Consider the following 13,584-nt stretch of genomic DNA (forward strand, 5'->3'; position numbering starts at 1 on the left):
CAGGTCTAGAAGCACTGGGATTATATTGTAAATGTGTTTTTTTAAGGAGATGGCAGGATAGGAACAGAAGGAGGGAGATGAAGTAGAGTTTATTTAAGGAGAACAGAAATCTGAACTCCTTTTGTATTTATGTACGGCTGATACCCCATTTCATGGGTGCACACTCTATAGGTAAGGATGTACAGTCCAATATGAATGTTCAAAACGCACAATAGATTGACTGGGGAGGTGATTTCCCACAGCCAAAGTTCTGCAATAAGAGCTATGGTGTTAATATTTGTGTAGATTCTTTGGAATTGTAATCTGTGGGTGTCACTCAGTAGGCTGATACCCCATTTCATTCTTGCACACTCCATAGGTAAGGCTATATAGTGCATATATGTATGGCCCCAATGCAATTATGTATTCTAATAACTCCTTTTGTATTTTTGATGTATTATTTATGACATGCACAGGCCCCTTGCTGGGATTAAACAGGGTCCCCACCACAGAGGGAAGTATATGGTTCCGGAGGAGAGAGCGTTAACCACTAGACCAGACTCCAGGCCCTGTAAACACATTTTTAATGATTAATCTGGCTAGAAAAGGGTTGGATAAATATGGGTGTGTGATTGTGTGTGTGATAGCTCTTTCCAATCTGTACAGGAGACACATCACATTACTAGTACTGGATCTACTAGAGTGGTAGACTGCTCACCAGGACCAGGTAAGACTCAAAAAAATTACACCACGTGTCAAACTCATTCCACGGAGGGCAGAGTGTCTGTGGGTTTTTGCTCCTCCCTTGTGGCCTGAGCGGGAACTGTACTTCCGCAGAGGTAGGGGGGCCAGCAGGCCAGAGGTGGATGAACGCAATGCCCTCGTTTGGGTGTAGGGACTGATCAGAGCCTGAAGGTACGGAGGTGCCGTTCCCCTCACAGCTCCGTAGGCAAGCACCATGGTCTTGTAGCAGATGCGGGCTTCAACTGGAAGCCAGTGGAGTGTGCGGAGGAGCGGGATGACGTGAGAGAACTTGGGAAGGTTGAACACCAGATGGGCTGCAGCGTTCTGGATGAGTTGTAGGGGTTTAACGGCACAGGCAGGGAGCCCAGCCAACAGCGAGTTGCAGTAATCCAGACGGGAGATGACAAGTGCCTGGATTAGGACCTGTGCCGCTTCCTGTGTAAGGTAGGGTCGTACTCTGCGAATGTTGTAGAGCATGAACCTACAGGATCGGGTCACAGTTTTGATGTTAGCGGAGAACGACAGGGTGTTGTCCAGGGTCACGCCAAGGTTCTTTGCACTCTGGGAGGAGGACACAACGGAGTTGTCAACCGTGATGGCAAGATCATGGAGCGGGCAGTCCTTCCCCGGGAGGAAGAGCAGCTCCGTCTTGCCGAGGTTCAGCTTGAGGTGGTGATCCGTCATCCACACTGATATGTCTGCCAGACATGCAGAGATGCGATTCGCCACCTGGTTATCAGAAGGGGGAAAGGAGAAGATTAATTGTGTGTCATCTGCGTAGCAATCATAGGAGAGACCATGTGAGGATATGACAGAGCCAAGTGACTTGGTGTATAGAGAGAATAGGAGAGGGTCTAGAACTGAGCCCTGGGGGACACCAGTGGTGAGAGCACGTGGTGCGGAGACAGATTCTCGCCACGCCACTTGGTAGGAGCGACCTGTGAGGTAGGACACAATCCAAGAGTGAGCCGCGCCGGAGATGCCCAACTCGGAGAGGGTGGAGAGGAGGATCTGATGGTTCACAGTATCAAAGGCAGCAGATAGGTCTAGAAGGATGAGAGCAGAGGAGAGAGAGTTAGCTTTAGCAGTGCGGAGAGCCTCCATGACACAGAGAAGAGCAGTCTCAGTTGAATGACCAGTCTTGAAACCTGACTGGTTTGGATCAAGAAGGTCGTTCTGAGAGAGATAACAAGAGAGTTGGCTAAAGATGGCACGCTCAAGAGTTTTGGAGAGAAAAGAAAGAAGGGATACTGGTCTGTAGTTGTTGACATCGGAGGGATTGAGTGTAGGTTTTTTGAGAAGGGGTGCAACTCTCGCTCTCTTGAAGACGGAAGGGAGTAGCGGGAGAGAGAGAGCCAAGGTCGCGACGGCGCATTACCATCTGAGTAGGGGCAGAGCGAGAGAGAAAAGGATACAAAGTAGTGGTCAGAGACTTGGTGGGGAGTTGCAATGAGATTAGTAGAAGAACAGCATCTAGTAAAGATAAGGTCAAGCGTATTGCCTGCCTTGTGAGTAGGGGGAGACTGTGAGAGGGTGAGGTCAAAAGAGAAGAGGAGTGGAAAGAAGGAGGCAGAGAGAAATGAGTCAAAGGTAGCCGTAGGGAGGTTAAAGTCACCCAGAACTGTGAGGGGTGAGCCATCCTCAGGAAAGGAACTTATCAAGGCGTCAAGCTCATTGATGAACTCTCCAAGGGAACCTGGAGGGCGCTAAATGATAAGGATGTTAAGCTTGAATGGGCTAGTGACTGTGACAGCATGGAATTCAAATGAGGAGATAGACAGATGGGTCAGGGGAGAAAGAGAGAATGTTCACTTGGGAGAGATGAGGATTCCTGTGCCACCGCCCCGCTGACCAGAACACATGGTCAGACGAGGAGAAAGCAGTAGGAGTAGCAGTGTTTTCTGTGGTAATCCATGTTTCCGTCAGCGCCAAGAAGTCGAGGGACTGGAGGGTAGCATAGGCTGAGATGAACTCTGCCTTGTTGGCCGCAGAACGGCAGATCCAGAGGCTGCCGGAGACCTGGAACTCCACGTGGGTCATGCGTGCAGGGACCACCAGGTTAGATAGGCAGCAGCCACGCGGTGTGAGGCGTTTGTATGGCCAAAAACAAAACAGACTGTGATTTCCAGGACACTGACCCTTTGTTTCTGGCCTCACTACATCTAAAGTTGCTGGGGCCCCTTTCATTCCCCGCCAATAGATTAGGTAAGGCTATCAGTGGGTACTGGCCCCCTCCTACTCTCTCATCTCCTGACTCATACTGACTCCCTCCTGAGCTTAGCTCTGAATCCTCCTGTTCCTCTCTTTTCTGTTTCTTTAGATCATTACCACAATTTACATGCATTTGTTTAATCATGGATTCCAGTTTAATTACATCAAGTAGCCCAGTAAAGCCATATATATATATTTTTAATTAGGTCCATAATACACATTTTGTTTGTCTCCAATTTCCATGTATTTCTTGTCCCCAGTCAATTCTGGGACCTCTTGTGAGGATTTGCCTCCCATGGCTGGTACTGTTAACAATCCCTTAGTCACCTCTATATAACAAGTTATTCAAAACAGTTTCACACAACAATTGGAATCACCCCTTCCTGTCTATGTAGTCTTGACTAGTCCCCCAGAATTATCTCATACCGTTACAGAGGAATTTATCCCCTCAAATGTAATGTTGACAATTCCGTCAGTCTCATACAACAGAAATGGGTTCTCCCTCTCCTAGTGATCTTAACCGTCCAAATTTACTCAATTATATTAACCCTCTCTTCACTTCACACCCCTCCCTGTAAGTCCCACTGGAGTCCGCTCATACTGAACCTTTGATCATAAGTTTATTCATATCACAAGATTTCAGCATAAGTGACGGATGTCATGACACCCGGAGAGCGACGTCCCAGATTGCAATGGTCGCTCTAACCTCTTCTTCGTTTTTCCCCCAGTATATATAATCTCCCCGAGATATGGGTGGCTCCCTCTACTGTCCAATCCCCTGTCTACAACACACAGACTTCTCTGTCCTATCCGGGGTGTCACATTAAAACCATTCCCTCTGACACTAAAATAAACGTCCTCTCCGGTTCCACTTAAAAACATTAACAACGTCATAATCTTCATAAACGACACTTGCAGCCGAGATTCAATGTAGGTTTGGATTCCGTCACCGTCTCTGTCATTAATCAGGTGTCCTCTGGCCTGTCTTAACCCTTAATGTCAAATGGCAGGACTTTCTATTTACCTGGAATGACAGAGGCAGGTAATGGGTTCCGGCTCAGAAGGACCAAGCTGTTATGTGAATTATTTAACAAACTATTTCAGTGTCTCTGTGTGTCTCCCAAAATCAAGAAACGGACAGAGTCCCAGTCTGCATAGTCTGAGATTTATTCATTGAGAATTCTGCCATCACAATTTCAGAGTCCATCTTTTATACTCACACGTCATACAAAAATCCCTCCCCTCTTTAGGCAGGCTGTAGTTTTCCACTTTAAAACTGCTCTCCTGACCATCAGTTCACACACACACACACACACACACACACACACACACACACACACACACACACATACATACACACATACACACATGCATACACCCACACACACATTCATTCTTTAGTTATCGCCGTTCTCACAATATTCTTCTCTCCTCCCTAAATTGGGAGGCCTCTTTATCTTGGTTTCTCAGTTGCCTGTAGACAGTTCTCCTTGTCCTTTGTTGTCTGGTCTAACTCTTACTCACATTGCTAAATAGTAGCACAGTGTCATCATCTTTACTGGTCCTACACTCACACATTACCAGGTAGTAGATTCTAACACATCTCACACAGTTTTCGGAGTGTAATAATTAGTCACTACTAAGAAAGTACTAATCATACTTAAAACAAGAACATTTCACAACTACATTTAGTCATAACTTTTAACCTGTATATATTTTAATTTCTATATCAAGCCGACTACAGACGAAAGTCGAGGAGTTAGTCAGGTGAGGTGCATCTGTGACAGCCGAAAGTTGGACACTGATGGGATTTTTCAACAGCAAGGCTTAGTGCAACATGGCAGTGTTGCCATTGTTTATAAAAAAAATCATTTTGTAATGTTGAAATAAACATGTCTCCAACCCCCATATCACATATTCACAAACTGTAAATATATGTATTGTACTATCAATTTGGGAGTTCATTCAAAATGTACGAATTCAAATGTATTTAATCAAAATTCAATTAAGTTCATCCCCAAAAAAATATTTTTTGAGTGCAAGGTTAAATCAGTTCAATCGAGTACAGGCTTAACTGGATAAACAACAGAGACAAAAATGTGAATATGAAAGTATTGAAATAGTTTAGGGGATGGCCTCGTCTGTAAAGGATTACCCCCGGAGCCAGATGCTGGCTTGGCAAGTAGCCCTTTGGTGGGCAGCTGGCAGGGAAACCCCCCGGCTGGGAAAAGAGGTTCCGATTACGGGACTTCAGCTGGTGGCAGTGGGGAGGTGGTGGGTCGACGGTAACACTGTTGCTTCAAGACAGCGAGAGAGAAAAAAGTGGTAAAAGATCATTTAAATACATCACAAGATGTACGCCCATTGGTGACCGGAGAGCAAGGTCATTATTGTACAGGTATGCCCATAGGTTATTTAGCAAGCGGGGTGAGGTTGCATTATTCTGCTGTGCTCATTGACTATAGGGTATAGGTGATTGACAAATCCTGCACGTGGCTAATTGATAGTAAAGGAGGAGGAATGACATGATGTTGTGCTGTTGATGAGAACATTTGTAAACATCAGATATAAATTCCTACTGTGCCCATGATAAAGGATGTGATGTGAATTATGTTGTAGCCTACTACTGAATCAAAGTAGAATGTGAGGATAATCAATCAGACCAGCCTTACTGATTTAACTTACATTAACTACATTAGTTCACTATAGTGACCTTTTATCTGCAGTTGTTGATGAATATCTTAAAGGGATAGTTCACACACAACACGCCAATTTACACAGCGTTCAACGTAACTTTTCAACTACCATTTATTTGAACACTTTGGGCTGGATTCAGTCCGTATCGCAGAAGATCCACGTTAAAATGTAAATGTAATTTCCAAAAGAGCGACCATGAATGCAGTCTCCGCAACCGTCAATTGCGCTATAAAGTGGATCTTCAGTACTGCGGATTGAATAGAGCCCTTTATCTTGCTAACACTGCCCGTCTCTCTGTCATAGGTTCACCATGGGGAGAGAAGGCCTGCTATTAATCTTCCTCCTGTTGCTTCCCCTGGCCTTGGTCTGGGCAGACCCCCCAACCCTAAACTCAATCAGTGATCTCAGTAATATTGAGTTTGGCCACCGCTTCCCACGTCACGGTTTATATCTGCTCTACTTCATCGCCCACCAGTGGCGGCTCCTGAAAAAATTCTCAGGGGGGGCAATTTTTCTGATGATTTAGGTGACCTACACACATTTTAAAAAATATATGTCCAGCAACAACATGAAGACAGGGGCAGCATATAAGTCAATACCAGAAGCATTTATTGACTGATCTCAAAAGTGTTGGCTTACCAGGGTTGGTGGAGCCCTCAGTTTCATCTTTGCCTCGCAAAGCTAACTCAAACACTTCACACACTGGATTAGCCGGCTGAGGATGTGGCGGTTCTTGCTAATGTCGTAGTAAATATATTTGTTATAGTGAATATGGAATATGATATGTTGAGTAAAATGTTGTGCTAAGATCTATTTAGGTCAGGAGCTGGTTATAAGTTCTGTTCCTATCCAATAACAATGGACAAAAGGGTCCTATCTTGTCAGCCTTGTCAGCAGGTGGCCAAGGACAACACCCACGCCATAGGCCTCTCAGTTCTTCCAACTCACGAGTTCTTGCTCTGAGGACACACACACACACACACAAACACACACACACACACACATCATCACTGTTAAACACACACACACACACACACACACACACACACACACATCATCACTGTTAAACACACACACACACACACACACAAAAAATCCCCTCTCTTAGGCTGAACATTTGAAGACAGAGAACCCGACTCAGAGCCAATGCAACAGTGACACTAGCCTGGAGGTGACCTCGCCCAACTCATCAGGACCAATCAGAAGATCAGAACTACTAGATTCAACCTACTTCATTTATTGCATAAAATGTCTGCACACAATGAAACATTGTCTTCAGATAACGAACGGGTCCGTGCACGCGATTCCAGATATCTTTACCTCTGAATAAACTGCCTTTATTATACCATATCCACCCTGTCCAAAGTCTCTACTTGGTCTCAGTTCTCCAGTAAACTTGTGATTATCAACACTAACCTCATCGTTGTGGCGGCGGACAGCTAGCCTGTATCCCTCATCCAGTTGAGTGACAATGTTCACTCCCCAAAGCAGACCATCTCAAACAGCTATCCATGTGGGTCTTTGACAGCTCATGTTTCTTAATCTTTCCTGAAAGATGGTGCATGTCCGTTACACACCAGTCGCTGTCCAAGCGGTGCTGTCTGCCGTGCCGCCTTCAGGGTGAAAGAGTAAGCAGGGGGTAGCAGAAGACTGCATTAGCTACATCGCAGCCTGCTAGCCAGGTTTTTTCGTTCCGTACTAATTTTTGGAAAATCCTCGGGTGTAGGACTTTCCGCCTTTAGTAGAAACCTGTTGAATTATTAAATTTGGTCTGGGAGGTCCTAATTGTTTCGTTGCCAATTTATCTTGATTTGTTCGCGACAAAAGTAACTTATTTCAAAGAGACAATCGAGTTGCACTGAACGCTATAGCAATCTTACCAGTAGTACGTGAATTGATTGACGCTGCTACCCGCTCTTTTCTTAGTTACGTTCATGGTTACGTTACGTATGACGAAAGCGCGTAAGTGCAAGCCCTCAGAAACCCATAGAGATTGTATTGAAAGCTCTGATATTTGAAAAAAATAGATTTTACATGGGAGTCTATGACAGACTTCCTGGGCGATTTTCAACCTGACTGAAATCGCCCCAAAAGGGGGGGGGGGCATTTGAAGCACGACTTTAGCCTGATTGGACATTTAGTGGCAGATCAGACCAGACGTCTAGATTACAACACTGATAACTACTGTTGCCGTGATATAATTGATTAGAAAAAAAATCCCTTCCTTTTCCCGTTTGGCAGTGCGTCGCCCATATCGCCCTATTGAACACACCGCCCCTGTCGCCCACAACCTAGTCGTGGATAACAATGATGCCCTCGTACCAATGTTCATACCAGACAGGGGAGACTGGGGCTTCCACTTCTTCAGTAACTTTGAACGTGTGTTTCCACCACTGCAAGATCAAAACCTACAGGCTTACTACGCAGTAGGGAATCTCAATACACCGACACAATACGGACTCGCCCCTTACGTCAGCCAAAGCTATCGCTACACCCCAGGGAATGTGGAGAGGAACAGGGACAGAGTAGTTGTCAGAACCAGCCCCAACAGCCCGCTGTTGGAGGCACTCTATATAACGCAGCACTATCCTCTGAACGATCCCCGGAACAATCAATATGACCCGGCTAACACCTGGCGCATAAGCCCCTGCCCTCCTGAGAGAGATCCGGTCCGTCTCTGCCAACCGGATGGACGGCCTGGCCGTGTTTCTGTACATCGCTGGCTATGACGTAGATTCCAGGTTCTTCAACCAGTTCTGCGACTGCTCCAGCTCATCCACTCCCATAAACACACATCAGGTGGAAGACGCAGCAGGCCCAAGGGCTCACAACGAGTCCACTGCTGTAAAAAACAGAGCTACAGTGAATGAGAATAATAACCACTTGGAGTGCTATGCCATTGTGCTGCAGGTGAAATCCACTGACAACGGGTACGCCCGGATCAGATGGTCTAATGTCCCTGACAGTGTGCTGGACCTGGGGGTCAAAGTGACCCTCTATAATGACGACATGTGGCTCGCTCACTCTATTGGCAAGAGCAGCTATGGAACCTTTGACACCAACCAGTATCTAAACCACGGCCTGAGCGTCAGTCTCCAGCACATGGATGACACGTACGTCATCATGAGTGGCCCTAAGTTTGACGACACAGACAGGAAGCATCCTGTTGACATCCAAAACTATGATGCCAGTCTGCAGCTCTACACTATAAATGGATATGCCTGCGCTCGCCTGTTTATCAAGAAGACCTTCACCGATTGGAAGGTTAAGTTCTATAACTCATGGGTTGGCTTCTACTCCAATCACAATAGTGTAAGTAGTGGATATGATACCTTCTACTGGTCTGTGTATTTCAACTATCAGGGAGAGTCAGAAAAATATGACACCTATACATACATGTCTACCATGTCCATCCGACCTGGGGCCCAGGCTCGATTCTTTCTGAATAAAGATTACGACCCCTCTGCACATACGATTCCCTGGGAACGCTGAAAGAGAACCATGTTTGTTTTAATTTCTTGTCAGTAAGTTCACAACCCTAAATCTACACAGTACTAGTCAATTTGTCTTGAATAGTAGGCCAACCGCAGATTCTGTTAGTTTCATCAGTAATCCTTGATTGTACTAATACTTGACCACAGAAGGGCAGATATTGGCCTATATAAATCATAAAATACAATTAATGTTTTGGAATAAAATGTTCAATATATTTCCTTAAACATCCTGTGTTGTGTGCTTATTCTTTTACCATTGTTATGTTCTAGGTCATTTTGAGACCTTGGAGCCCTGGAGGATCAGGCACTGCTGGAATGTCTACTAGGGGCATGTCCAGCTATTTGGGAGAAATTACACTGGTCATTCAAAACATTTATTAAGCATAAAGTATATATACTTTTAATCAGATACTGCAAAAGGGGATTTGTAAATGGTTTATAAAGATATTACATTCATAAAATATACAGTTGAAGTCGGAAGTTTACATACACCTTAGCCAAATACATTTAAACTCAGCTTTTCACAATTCCTGACATTTAATCATAGTAAAAATTCCCTGTCTTTGGTCAGTTAGGATCACCACTTTATTTAAAAAATGTGAAATGTCAGAATAATAGTAGAGAGAATGATTTATTTCAGCATTTTTTTCATTCATCACATTCCCAGTGGGTCAGAAGTTTACATACACTCAATTAGTATTTGGTAGCATTGCCTTTAAATTGTTTAACTTGGGTCAAACGTTTCGGGTAGCCTTCCACAAGCTTCCCGCAATAGGTTGGGTGAATTTTGGCCCATTCCTCCTGACAGAGCTGGTGTAACTGAATCAGGTTTGTAGGCCTCCTTGCTCGCTACACGCTTTTTCAGTTCTGCCCACAAGTTTTCTATAGGTTTGAGGTCAGGGCTTTGTGATGGCCACTCCTATACCTTGACTTTGTTGTCCTTAAGCAATTTTGCCACAACTTTGGAAGTATGCTTGGGGTCATTGTCCATTTGGAAGACCCATTTGCGACCAAACTTTAACTTCCTGACTGATGTCTTGAGATGTTGCTTCAATATATCCACATAATTTTCCTTCCTCATGATGCCATCTATTTTGTGAAGTGCACAAGTCCCTCCTGCAGCAAAGCACCCCCACAGCATGATGCTGCTACCCCCTTGCTTCACGGTTGGGATGGTGTTCTTCGGCTTGCAAGCCACCCCCTTTTTCCTCCAAACATAACGATGGTCATTATGGCCAAACAGTTCTATTTTTGTTTCATCAGACCTGAGGACATTTCTCAAAAAAGTACGATCTTTGTCCCCATGTGCAGTTGCAAACCGTAGTCTGGCTTTTTTATGGCGGTTTTGGAGCAGTGGCTTCTTCCTTGCTGAGCGGCCTTTCAGGTTATGTCGATATAGGACTCGTTTTACTGTGGATATAGATACTTTTGTACCTGTTTCCTCCAACATCCTTTGCTGTTGTTCTGGGATTGATTTGCACTTTTCGCACCAAAGCACGTTCATCTCTAGGAGACAGAAACGCGTCTCCTTCCTGAGCGGTATGACGGCTGTGTGGTCCCATGGTGTTTATACTTGCGTACTATTGTTTGTACAGATGAACGTGGTACCTTCAGGCGTTTGGAAATTGCTCCCAAGGATGAACCAGACTTGTGGAGGTCTACAATGTTTTTTCTGAGGTCTTGGCTGATTTATTTTAATTTTCCCATGATGTCAAGCAAAGAGGCACTGAGTTTGAAGGTAGGCCTTGAAATACATCAACAGGTATACCTCCAATTGACTCAAATGATGTCAATTAGCCTATCAGAAGCTTCTAAAGCCATGACATCATTTTCTGGAATTTTCCAAGCTGTTTAAAGGCACAGTGTCACGGTTTCGGCCGAGGCTGCTCCTCCTCCTTGTTCGGGCAGGCTTCGGCGGTCGTCGCTCCCCGGAGTACTAGCTGCCACCGTTGTATGTTATCGATGTTTGTTTGGTTTTGTCTTGGTTGTACACCTGTTTCCGTTTAGTGTTAATTATGTGTCCTATAAGTTCTCGTTTTGTTAGTCGTGTGTTGTGTGTAATTGTCCGCCTGTCAGCAGGTGCCGTATTGTTTTGCTCCATTGTTTTGGAGAGTTTCGCACTTGTGTGCGCACTTATTTGTATTTTCGGTGTTTACGCACGGTGTGCGTAATCGCTCGCCTCCGGGCTCTTTTGAGGCCCGTTTGTATTTGCTTGATCGTCTACTAAAGTGTGTTGGACGAAGCTTCTGTGTCCTGCGCCTGATTCCTGCACCACATCCACATTCAGCATTTCCTGCCAGAATTACACACCACCGATGGAATCAGCAGGAGCAGCAGCAGCAGCGCCCGAGTCGTGGGAGGAGCGCGTCCGCGGGCAGGACGACAGGATCAATCAGATCGGGACCGCCCTGCAGGACGTAATAAATACTCTGCACCGATGGGAGAACAGAGGGGTACCCACACCTCCACCTACCTCACCACCCCCATCGGCCAGTCCGCCCATCCAAGCTCCGGAACCCAGTGGGATTCGGCTCTCGCTCCCGAGGGCGTATGATGGCACCGCTGCCGGGTGTCAGGGGTTCCTCCTGCAGGTGGAACTCTACCTGGCCACCGTACACCCGGCGCCCTCGGGACACGAGAGCGTTTCCGCCCTCATCTCCTGTCTCACCGGCAAAGCGTTGGAGTGGGCCAACGCCGAATGGAGGGGGCCACCGCTTCCCACGTCACGGTTTATATCTGCTCTACTTCATCGCCCACCAGTGGCGGCTCCTGAAAAAATTCTCAGGGGGGGCAATTTTTCTGATGATTTAGGTGACCTACACACATTTTAAAAAATATATGTCCAGCAACAACATGAAGACAGGGGCAGCATATAAGTCAATACCAGAAGCATTTATTGACTGATCTCAAAAGTGTTGGCTTACCAGGGTTGGTGGAGCCCTCAGTTTCATCTTTGCCTCGCAAAGCTAACTCAAACACTTCACACACTGGATTAGCCGGCTGAGGATGTGGCGGTTCTTGCTAATGTCGTAGTAAATATATTTGTTATAGTGAATATGGAATATGATATGTTGAGTAAAATGTTGTGCTAAGATCTATTTAGGTCAGGAGCTGGTTATAAGTTCTGTTCCTATCCAATAACAATGGACAAAAGGGTCCTATCTTGTCAGCCTTGTCAGCAGGTGGCCAAGGACAACACCCACGCCATAGGCCTCTCAGTTCTTCCAACTCACGAGTTCTTGCTCTGAGGACACACACACACACACACACAAACACACACACACACACACATCATCACTGTTAAACACACACACACACACACACACACACACACACACATCATCACTGTTAAACACACACACACACACACACACACAAAAATCCCTCTCTTAGGCTGAACATTTGAAGACAGAGAACCCGACTCAGAGCCAATGCAACAGTGACACTAGCCTGGAGGTGACCTCGCCCAACTCATCAGGACCAATCAGAAGATCAGAACTACTAGATTCAACCTACTTCATTTATTGCATAAAATGTCTGCACACAATGAAACATTGTCTTCAGATAACGAACGGGTCCGTGCACGCGATTCCAGATATCTTTACCTCTGAATAAACTGCCTTTATTATACCATATCCACCCTGTCCAAAGTCTCTACTTGGTCTCAGTTCTCCAGTAAACTTGTGATTATCAACACTAACCTCATCGTTGTGGCGGCGGACAGCTAGCCTGTATCCCTCATCCAGTTGAGTGGCAATGTTCACTCCCCAAAGCAGACCATCTCAAACAGCTATCCATGTGGGTCTTTGACAGCTCATGTTTCTTAATCTTTCCTGAAAGATGGTGCATGTCCGTTACACACCAGTCGCTGTCCAAGCGGTGCTGTCTGCCGTGCCGCCTTCAGGGTGAAAGAGTAAGCAGGGGGTAGCAGAAGACTGCATTAGCTACATCGCAGCCTGCTAGCCAGGTTTTTCGTTCAGTACTAATTTTTGGAAAATCCTCGGGTGTAGGACTTTCCGCCTTTAGTAGAAACCTGTTGAATTATTAAATTTGGTCTGGGGAGGTCCTAATTGTTTCGTTGCCAATTTATCTTGATTTGTTCGCCGACAAAAAGTAACTTATTTCAAAGAGACAATCGAGTTGCACTGAACGCTATAGCAATCTTACCAGTAGTACGTGAATTGATTGACGCTGCTACCCGCTCTTTTCTTAGTTACGTTCATGGTTACGTTACGTATGACGAAAGCGCGTAAGTGCAAGCCCTCAGAAACCCATAGAGATTGTATTGAAAGCTCTGATATTTGAAAAAATAGATTTTACATGGGAGTCTATGACAGACTTCTGGGCGATTTTCAACCTGACTGAAATCGCCCCAAAAGGGGGGGGGGGCATTTGAAGCACGACTTTAGCCTGATTGGACATTTAGTGGCAGATCAGACCAGACGTCTAGATTACAACA

This window comes from Coregonus clupeaformis, chromosome 15 (genome assembly GCF_020615455.1).
Source record: "Coregonus clupeaformis isolate EN_2021a chromosome 15, ASM2061545v1, whole genome shotgun sequence".
Taxonomy (NCBI): domain Eukaryota; kingdom Metazoa; phylum Chordata; class Actinopteri; order Salmoniformes; family Salmonidae; genus Coregonus; species Coregonus clupeaformis.